General features: G+C 31.5%; 1 non-coding gene across 1 annotated transcript; it reads left to right on the top strand.

The window, feature by feature from the left end:
- Window positions 1-6934: 6934 nt before the first annotated feature.
- Window positions 6935-7006, top strand: Trnaw-cca (transfer RNA tryptophan (anticodon CCA)). The gene has a single exon. It is a non-coding gene; the product is annotated as a tRNA-Trp (tRNA).
- The last annotated feature ends 3000 nt before the right edge of the window (window positions 7007-10006 follow it).

Below are 10006 nucleotides of genomic sequence, written 5' to 3'. Positions count from 1 at the left end.
TGACATTCTTTTCGAAGTAGTTGGCTCCTAGCCACAAAGTGGTCAATCACTGATCTTCCCATTCACCTATCTTCCTATTAAACAAGGAACAGGCCATCACTTATAGAAAATCTCCTCGAAATTTTCAATATGCCTCCGAATTCTCGTTTCACAACAACAGAAATCCAAACAGTTGGTAAAAAAAACTGACAATTTTTAACATCATGTCCTTCAGAGTTTTAAGATTATCATCAGTACTGTACTTAAGTCATCATTTTCAACTTATCATATTTCGGTCTGTACTTTCAGAAACATGTAAAAGCTATAACTCAAAAGCGCAATATATCAAATGTGATATGGTATTTTTAGATTACAATAGTATTTTGTGTCAAACTTTTATTTTAATCTTTGGGGAAGGCGCGTCCGAAACACAAATTGGATTTTCGAATGCTGGTAACCGCTTGTTAGGAATTGCTCTCCAAGGATCTCGCAATAAATTCAGTAAAATTACTGAATTTATGTCAAAGATTAATATTTCGTGATTATTGCAAGCCAGTGCCGTGCAAGGTGTTCTCTGCCTTACCGAAGGTCCATAACTTTTTAATAACCCTTTATTAAAGAGTATGTGAGAACGTTTTGTAGGAGATCATTCCTGCCCGCTAGTTAAATACGATAATCACGATACGCTTTAACTGATCTTTTAGCTGTAATTAATTTTGTAAAAGAAAAAAATGCTGTTTGATTTTTTTAACAATCTTTTAATTTTAAATCAATAATCATAATTTTTTTAAAAGCCTTAAATCATATGCGCCTTTTAATCATCCATTTTCTGCATAATTACACTTTATTCTCGTTAGGAATAACTTGTTTTTCGATTGTCTTTCGAAAAACGACTTATATAAATAAGTAGCAAAGACGTTAACATATTGTTATATAAGCAATTAATATCGTCTGCTTTAAAGATTTAGTTGCATTCATTAAAGGAGATCTAAAAAAAAAACGCATTCATCTATTTATTTCAAAAGAAGTAGCTATTATACCATCATATTTCTGATTTCACATTTGATCCATATTAAAATTATGTTTCTGAATTATATTTGTTGGTTGTCAATTTTGAGTGTGGAATAATTTTTTCATTATGTCCAGGAGAAATCGTATATTCAATTCTTTGAGGTGAGAGGTTACCGAGTAAATGAAAATAAGCTTTTCACAAGCCTGTGCACAACGCTTCTAGTAGAATTGTCTACAGACCAATTCCAGTCAGTTCCAACAAGAAAATTAAGTAACAGGTCAACCTTATTGATGATCATTAACTTCTTTCAATTCGAGGAAGAAAGAATACTATTATATTTCACCTCGTTTCTAATACTTTTTCCGCAAGTGTGAAGAATATATGTCACGACAGTTCAAAGACCATTTTCTTGTGTACATCTCATTTGATTGCAGCCTAAATTAAAGTAAAGAACAGTGGAAGCCTATTCTCTTTACAGATATTTCCAGGGTTACTTTAGAAAATTATTATGGTTTTACTCCAATCTAGAGAGAACAGATACGACAAGGGGCCAGTCTTCCATTAAGGAAAGATACAGTTATTAAAGAAGTGGAATCATAATTTAGGCTACAATCCCTTTATTCGGTCATTTCAGATCTTCAAGTTTCTTGAAAGAGCTTTGGTGCGAGATATCGAGATAAATGTTTTTCATCTATATGAAAACCATACACTATAGTCTGTGATTTTCTGTAGGCGGTTCAAGGTCACATTTTCTACCTCGTTATTGGTTGTCTGGTACCAGTAACGCGGTAGAAAATGTGACCTTGAACCGCCTATTGAAAATACTATAGTGCAATTGATGATGATTTCGTACTTATGAATAATAATGCTCGTCCTTACTTTGCTATCCATGTCCGCGAATATCTAAAAGGAATATTGTTTATAAAATGTGAACTGTCTACCTCGATATCCAGATCTTTAACCCATTTTAGCACGTATAGGACTAGTTAGCAAAACAACTGATTGCAAAAATTGCTCATCCTCTTCAAAAATATAAATTGAATTTTTTTCTTTATGAATTCAGATGAGCATAGAGAAGAAAATTATCATCGGAAAAGAAAAGCTAAAAGCAAAATGAAATTTAAAAACTATTCCGAAAATTGCAGTTCTTACTCGTAATGTATTACCCCTTTATGAAGTAAATTTCCCAAAATAAATAAGCGTGGGCTCCTGGCACAATATACACACCTGTTTTCGATTACACTACGGCTATTTTAAGATGAACCGGTTTTGGGGGATTTTTCAAACCGTGGTTGGATTACGAGGACAGCATTTAAGTTACTGTTCATTTCCAAACTTCTTCACCACATCAGTGAGATGCTTTTCAATATGCGATTGTAGATTTAACCTGCATCGATCCTACATACACGAAGAACCTACACTAGTATTTGGTCTCGAACGTATGATCCTCTGATCCTGAATTTTTGTCACCACAGCCCCTAGATTTAATTTCATTCTGGTGCTTGTTTCAGTCATCACTAATAAAGAATTTTTCAGTTCTATTTAAATATAATTTTTGTCATTTCTTTTTTTGTTAAATGTTTTAATCTTCCGTCTTTTAAACGAAAATCTTTCAACCCAAATTGCTCAAGTTATATATGTCGCTCGCGAATGAAAGATTGTTTTTACCGGCATTATTGCATAGTTTTTGTTGGTTTTGCTGGTGTGCAAGTCAAGAGAATATGAGAGTAGAATAGTTAGTGGCAGTGCATTGTCAAGTGAAACAGAAGGGACAAAAAGTGAGAGAGAGAAGAAAAGAAAAAGAAGCTTTGTTGTCGCTATAGTGCTCTCTTTCTTTCTTTGTCTAAAAGCCTTTGTATATTTAAAAAAAAAAAAACACACACAGGTGAGATACTACAAACAGTTAACTCTCTTGAAAGTAATCCGTAATTAAAAGCTTTGTTGCTTCAGTTTATCATACCATTTGATACTTAAAAAATGTTTTTATAGATACTAAATTAAAATCTCACAAAATATAAAGAGTTTTAAATGTTGAAGATGGAAGGGAAGACATATGCGACTCTTATAATATCTGAGAGCCGCACACCGCTTAATTCGGCCCTGTCGGTACTACAAACCCTTTGATGTCAGATTTCTCAAGACCTATACAGGCATTTGTCAGAGAAATCTTAAAGTTATTCCACATGGAATAATGCTGATAAACTCACAATCCCAAACATCATCTATGTGTGTATCAGAGAATCTATCTGTTACAGACATCTATCTATCCATCAGGGAAATCTCAAAGTTATTATTCCATATGGAAAAATACAATTAGATTCACGGTCCCCATTTCATCTGAGCGTATCACATCTGAATATAGGGCAATACATAAATGTATTATATAATGTTGCAACAAATATTATATTAATTAAACATATTACTTTGGATAATATTCGAAAAATATTTCCTATGACAGGGATGATTAGTATTGGACTTGTTGTGGTAACATCATAAGCCGGATAACAACTTCCGGAGAAGAGTGTACACTTTCGTCTAGTGGCTTTGTTACTCGGCTATGAACCCTAAGGTTGCGAGTTCGAATCTCAAACATGCACATTGGTGACCCTGGTTCTGAACAACCGCATCCTTTATTCAGCTGCCGTGGCTCCATCTTCCGGCAGCAACCACTCACACACGCTCAATGCTCGCCGTCGCCCGCCATAACACTTGGCGCGATAACAACGTTTGTCGCTCACCATAACGCTTGGCGCGATAATCACGTTCGTCGCTCGCCATAACTGGCGTGATAAACTGTACCGACTCACGGGTGGGGGACTATTGTGGTGGTAACATCATAAGCCAGATAACAACTTCCGGAAAAGAGTGTACACTTTTGTCTAGTGGCTTTGTTACTCGGCTATGAACCCTAACGTTGCGAGTTCGAATCTCAAACATGCACAGACTTTTTGCGGAACTGAACGACTACGGATCCGAATATGAACATTATTATTAATATTTTTAATAATGCGGATATAAGGTCTTTCTTTTTCTTCTTTTTTTTTTTTTTTTTTTAATCATTAAGCATATTTGTTTCAGCATCATTCGTGCATCTAACTATATAATTTTTCAATTTTAATGCCAATAGTAAATAAGCCGGAAGTAGTCTCTCCACAATTTTCTCGCATGCTCTCCTCCCTCTGCATAAAATGGCGGATCTTGGAAAAAGTCGCAGATGCCTTAAGCATGACTTTGAAGAATAATAGCAGCAAAATATAAATATTTAACGTTAGTCTAGCATTTTTTTTAAATCCATCGTTCGAATATGTATTTCCGACACCTGTTTCCAACCGATATTGGAACCAAAATTTGACACGCAACTACTGTTTAAAATACAAGATCGAACACCGAATTTCATTGATTTGAGTCACTGCTTTTTTATAAGCATTTGAAAGTTCATACCGATATCCTGTCGACCTCCATTTGGTCACTGTGTCAAAATTTGATAATTACAGTAGACTCCCGATTATCCGCACTTGCCGCACAAAGTTTTTTTTTTTTTTGCTTCCAAGCAAAGAGAAAATGTTTCCAAAGCAAGAAGCAAACACAAATGACTGATTTCTTCAAAAAGGTGTAGTTTTACAGTTATGCTTTTGTAATTACATAATGCATTATAGATTAAAATAGTACATATGTATTAACTTTTCTGTGTATCCTTGACGCCTCTCGTAAGTACAAAGCACTTTTCTGTTTTCATTAACAAACTGCATTTTAGGTTAGTTTTGAGTGATATACTAAAATATTAAGCGTTAGTTAAACATTTCCTGCTGTTTATTTTACGTTTTATTGTACATAAAACGGTTTTTCAAAAGTTGGAATGACTGTTTTCTCTTTTGCTATACCCGTTTTTAGCTTTTTTCGGATTATCCGCGATTTTTGTTATCCGCGGCAGCGCGTCACCCAATTCCGCGGATAATCGGGAGTGTACTGTATCTACATTTTAAATGCTAAATCTGTGTATCAAATTTTATCCATTTAACTCTATACGTTTAATAGTTGTCATGTTCACTTATGTTCAAACAGATAGGCTTCCTTTGAATAGATTTCGTTCAAAATTTGACAGAAATCTACAAATTTAATCTAAAATTCAAATGCCAAATTTTATCTTCTAACTCAAAGAGTTATTTTTTTCCCCCTCCTTTTTTTTTTTTTAAGCTTTGTATTTACAGATAAACTGTGATAATGACAAAATTGTGTTTCTCGAACTCAGGAAAGTCTAAAATGTGGAGATTCGTCAAAATCACGAATTCGAATTCTTTCACGATTAACAACGCTTCCTCTATACTTCCTAACAGGAAAGTAATTAAGTCGACATAAAAATTACGATTAAAATATTAATCCGACGCAAAAATGGCCCAAAATATATAGATATCTTCAGAGTTTTATGGATTATTAGTCAAATAGAATAAAACATTCTCAATACATCATAAGTAATCATATCAGAGAGGGGGAAGGGAATCTAAAGTTTCAAGTTGCTGATGCTTTGTATATCTCTTATGGGTTTTAAAAAAATACCGTTCTCTTTCATAAATTGTTATTACAATGAACGAAGAAGTTTAATAAAGCTAATTTAAAGAGAAAAAAAACCCAGTTAAACGCATATTAATAAGTGTGTAGTAATATGGAATGAATTTAATTCATGAAATGAAAGCGAAATTTTCAGTCTCATCGTGGTTGAATCCTACTAATAGCGTTTGCAACGGAAGTAAATATTGATAAGAACTTCTCCCTCATTCATATTGCTAGTTCTAAAGGAATGAAATATTTAATAATATTATTATACTTATTTTTTTGTTTTTAAAACTTCCTTTTCTTTATATTAGAGACGTACTTATTATACCTGTATGTGTATTTATTCTTGTTCAAAAGAACGCAAATAGAAAATGAATGAAGAAAATATACATTCAAATATTTTTATGAAAGATAATTGATGTACTAGTTGTCTTCATTGGAAAGTTGCGCACCCAATTTTATAATGATATCAATTTAGTAACTTCAGTCAACTTTAATGAACTATATTTTATTAAAATAAATGAAAAAAATTAAGCTATACAATAAACAAGAAGCATTCTGATTGGTTTATTATGCACATACTTTGACGAAAATAATTGATAAAATCGGCTCAGTTATTAAGAATTCTTTTCATTTTCTGATGTCTCAAAAATAGAAATCAGAGGGGAGGCAGGGCATCATTGATAATGTATCCAAATGGCATGAGTTTTCAAACTTAAAAATTGTCGAAATCGGTACTGTGAATGGAGCGAAGAGACTAATGTGGTTTTTCTTCTTTAAAGAGAATATAAAGTGAAATAGTGTGTATGAGTTTCTTCTCGAAAATCAATGAAGTAGGGGCGCGGGGCGACATCGACAACGTATCTAAACATCATTAGCTTTCAAATGAGATAAAAATTGTCGATATAGAGCCAGGATTTGACTTTCGTTTCTTTCTCTCTCTCTCTCTCTCTCTCTCTTTTTTTTTTTTTTTTTTTTTTTTTTGTTAATAATTTTAACTCTTCAGCGTCAGTTTTCATTCATAAATGATTTAGCAAATCTGCCTTGTATTCTGGCAATCGTCACAGATGATACATTCTTTTAAGCTTATTATTATGTACGAGAATAGGCAGTAGATGTACAAATATCCATCAGTAATTTTATTATTAACTTTTAAATAGACTTTTTAAACTTTTCACAAAGTAGACATGTGTAGTTTTCCCTGTAATTAAAGGGTTAAATGTAAAACTGCAAAACCAGAACTTTCTTATTACTCGTTTAATTTTTTCTAGTCCATAAATTTTCATAAATATTATGAATTCTTAATTTATTCCATACAAAAATAAATATATATTACACTTATCTCAATTAATAATACCCATAAGATAAATAATTTCCCGATCTTCAGATGTGGGCTCGGTGGCGCAACGGTAGCGCGTCTGACTCCAGACCAGAAGGTTGCGTATTCAAATCACGTCCGGGTCATTTCTTTCTATTGTTTTGGGAGGGGTGGGGGTGGAAATAATTTTATTATGTAGGCGAGGCAAATTTGCTGTAAACTTTTTGCATCAAATTTATGGATTTTACATTATCAAAACAAATAAGAACGAAAATTCATAAATGGAAATTATAGAAAATACGACTATATAATATACTCATTTCAATATTTGCTCAAAAACACAACGAAACATTAGGGTTTAAAATAGGTTTAATTATAATTAATTAATTTTTTTAAATACTGTTTTAAATGTCTTTTTCTGAGTAAAGAATATTTAAAACCTATTTTCAGCGTACCTATTTTATTTAAATATGTATAATAATTTTAAAATGTATAAATATTAATAAAATTTTGGTAAACTTAATATAGAAAAATAATATAATATATGTCTGCAAAGCGTTCATCTTTGTAGCCGATTATTACACTTGAGATTACACATCAAAGAAACAAATGTTTGTTGAAACTCCTAAGGTAGTTTTAATGGAGGACTAATTAGATCTCAAAGAAATGATTAAAAAAAAAGAAAGAAAACCGACTGGTATTTCGTCATTGCTCGCTGTTTTTCGCTGAGAAACAAAATCGTTTGGAGGAAATACCAATTTATTTAAAGAACACGACCTCCAAAACACTCTTATTTAAAACGCAGTTGATGTGAGCTCATACGTTCAGAAATTTTGTCACTAAAAATATAATCATTCTTATCATAACAGATATCAATTGTTAGCGATAATCAACATTGTTTTTCACTTTTACAAATTTATTATTTTAAACTGTGAAACATAATTTTAATTGCGATTTGTGTAAATATATTGTCTCTGTTATTTCAAAATTGCGTTAGTGAAATTTGAAAAGACATTTTTTATCACAAAGCATGCACATTTATTCTGAAATTGTTATATATGACATGTGATTATTGCATTTTGTCTCATAATGCTATATATCGTTACGGTTTCAATGCTATATATCTTACGGTTATATCAAAATACTTCAACTTTCGCTTTAAATGATTTTGGCACCAACAATTAGATGTAACAGAGTCATGTTCCGTCATATATATATATAGAGAGAGATAAAATAATTTCCTAATTTTTATCTGAATTTAGTATCATTCTAAAATGTTCTCTTATTTCCCGATCCAATTCCACTTTTTTTATTTCATTAATTCTACACGCGCTATATAAAACTGCTCATTTCAGCCTTTTTTCATGCTCCAAGCAAAGGGATAAAAATCCTTAATGCTTACAACATTCTTTTAAAGATACCTATGATTCCCTTTCCAAAATCGATATATGACAAAGAAATTCCTATCAAAATCTCATATTAAAATCACTGAGAGGAATTTTTTTTTTTTTTTTTTTTTTTACTTTTGTGTCGCGCGCGATGCAGATTGAAGCATCGCTTATTCTTTATGTGAAAATTATGCCTCTCGTAGTGAAATAAATCGAAGTTAAAATTTTCGAAAGTTTCTTTTCGGCTACGCAGAGGGCTTTAGTGCTTTTACTAAGAGACTTTTATAAGGTTTTCTTTGACACGTGTTGATTCAGGAAAGAGAATCCGAGGTATCTTTGGTATTTAAGCCTTGGGAATTTTTATCCCTTCACTTGTAGCATGAGAATTACAGACTTGGCAATTTTTTGCAGCGCATTTTAGAAAAAATAATTTAAAAGAAAAAGGATCTGGAAAGAAGATAAAATTTTAGAATAAGGTAATATGGGCTAATTTAAAATAAAAAAAAATAGGAAATTAATTGGAATTTAAATTGAATTAAGAGATATCTTTACACAAACTTGTAGATATATTATATATATATACAAGCAAGATATATAAAAAAAGTAGAAAATGAAAAAAAAATTATAGAAATAAATAAAAAGTAAACCGGATTAAAGAAGAAAAATGCTTAAAACATATGAAAAACGGGGGAAAATACAAAGCACATGTGAAGAGAATGCACAATATGCTGCAATTTTAGGAAAGCTGTGACAAGAATTGTGAATCAATGTTAAAAATGGAAAGAGAATAAGAAATATTGCGAATGTCACATTAATTTGTTCTTCAGGATTATAGCAAAAGGGGATTATAGCATTTCCTACAAACAATATTGGGCAATTAAATGAAATGATACTACCATCACTCCAAATGGTATAGTAGACCAATGATATAGCCATTGTCTAGCGATATAATCTATGATACAAAATAAATATAAAATAGAAAGGAAAAAATTAAAGGAAACATCATTTTAAATCCAGTCATTATAATTAATAAAATATACAAAAAAAAAACTCAGTTAAAAAAAATCAAATCAAAGCTTAATAAATAACCTTATGATGAATAATATTCCCACTTCTATATTTGAACCTTTAATCAATGGCTTTCATATGCAAGTAAAGAATTGTCTTTCTGAGCGATAGTGGTACAGATATTGGTGTTGGATGACTTAAGCCAAAAGATTGAATCAAGTATCGAAAATGCATTTTTTAACTAGAATTTAACGGTTTCAAATATTTAAATAATTATTTTTTCCAGCCCTCTTTTATTTAAAACCATTATTATTTTTACTTTCTCGGATAAGAAATATGAAGAAAATATTCACCAAAAAATTCGAATTCGAGATTTTGGTATATCTTTACGTTTTAAACCTCCCTGCGTTCGAAAAACAATTTTTGGAAAATTTTTGTCTGTCTATCTGCGACAAAGTTAATTCGAAAATGTTTTGAGTTAGACGAATGAAATTTGGTATACGATCTTTACACCAAATTTGCGGATTTCTATCAAATGGTGAGCAAATTCCATTCAAAGGAAGTCTTATTCGAATATAAGTTAACACGATGATTTCAAAACGAAGAGAGCTAGATAGATAAAATTCTGTACGCAGATTTAACATCTATAAAGTAGACACCTGTCAATTTTTGAGCCAAATACGACAAAAAGTTGATTGTCTTTTGGTCTGTACTTTCCGAAACATGTAAAGGCGATAGCTCAAAAGCGCA

The sequence above is a fragment of the Argiope bruennichi genome, chromosome 4 (genome assembly GCF_947563725.1).
Source record: "Argiope bruennichi chromosome 4, qqArgBrue1.1, whole genome shotgun sequence".
NCBI classification, from domain to species: Eukaryota; Metazoa; Arthropoda; class Arachnida; order Araneae; family Araneidae; genus Argiope; species Argiope bruennichi.
The sequence above is the reverse complement of the archived record's forward strand: the minus strand, read 5'-3'. Positions and strand labels throughout refer to the sequence as shown.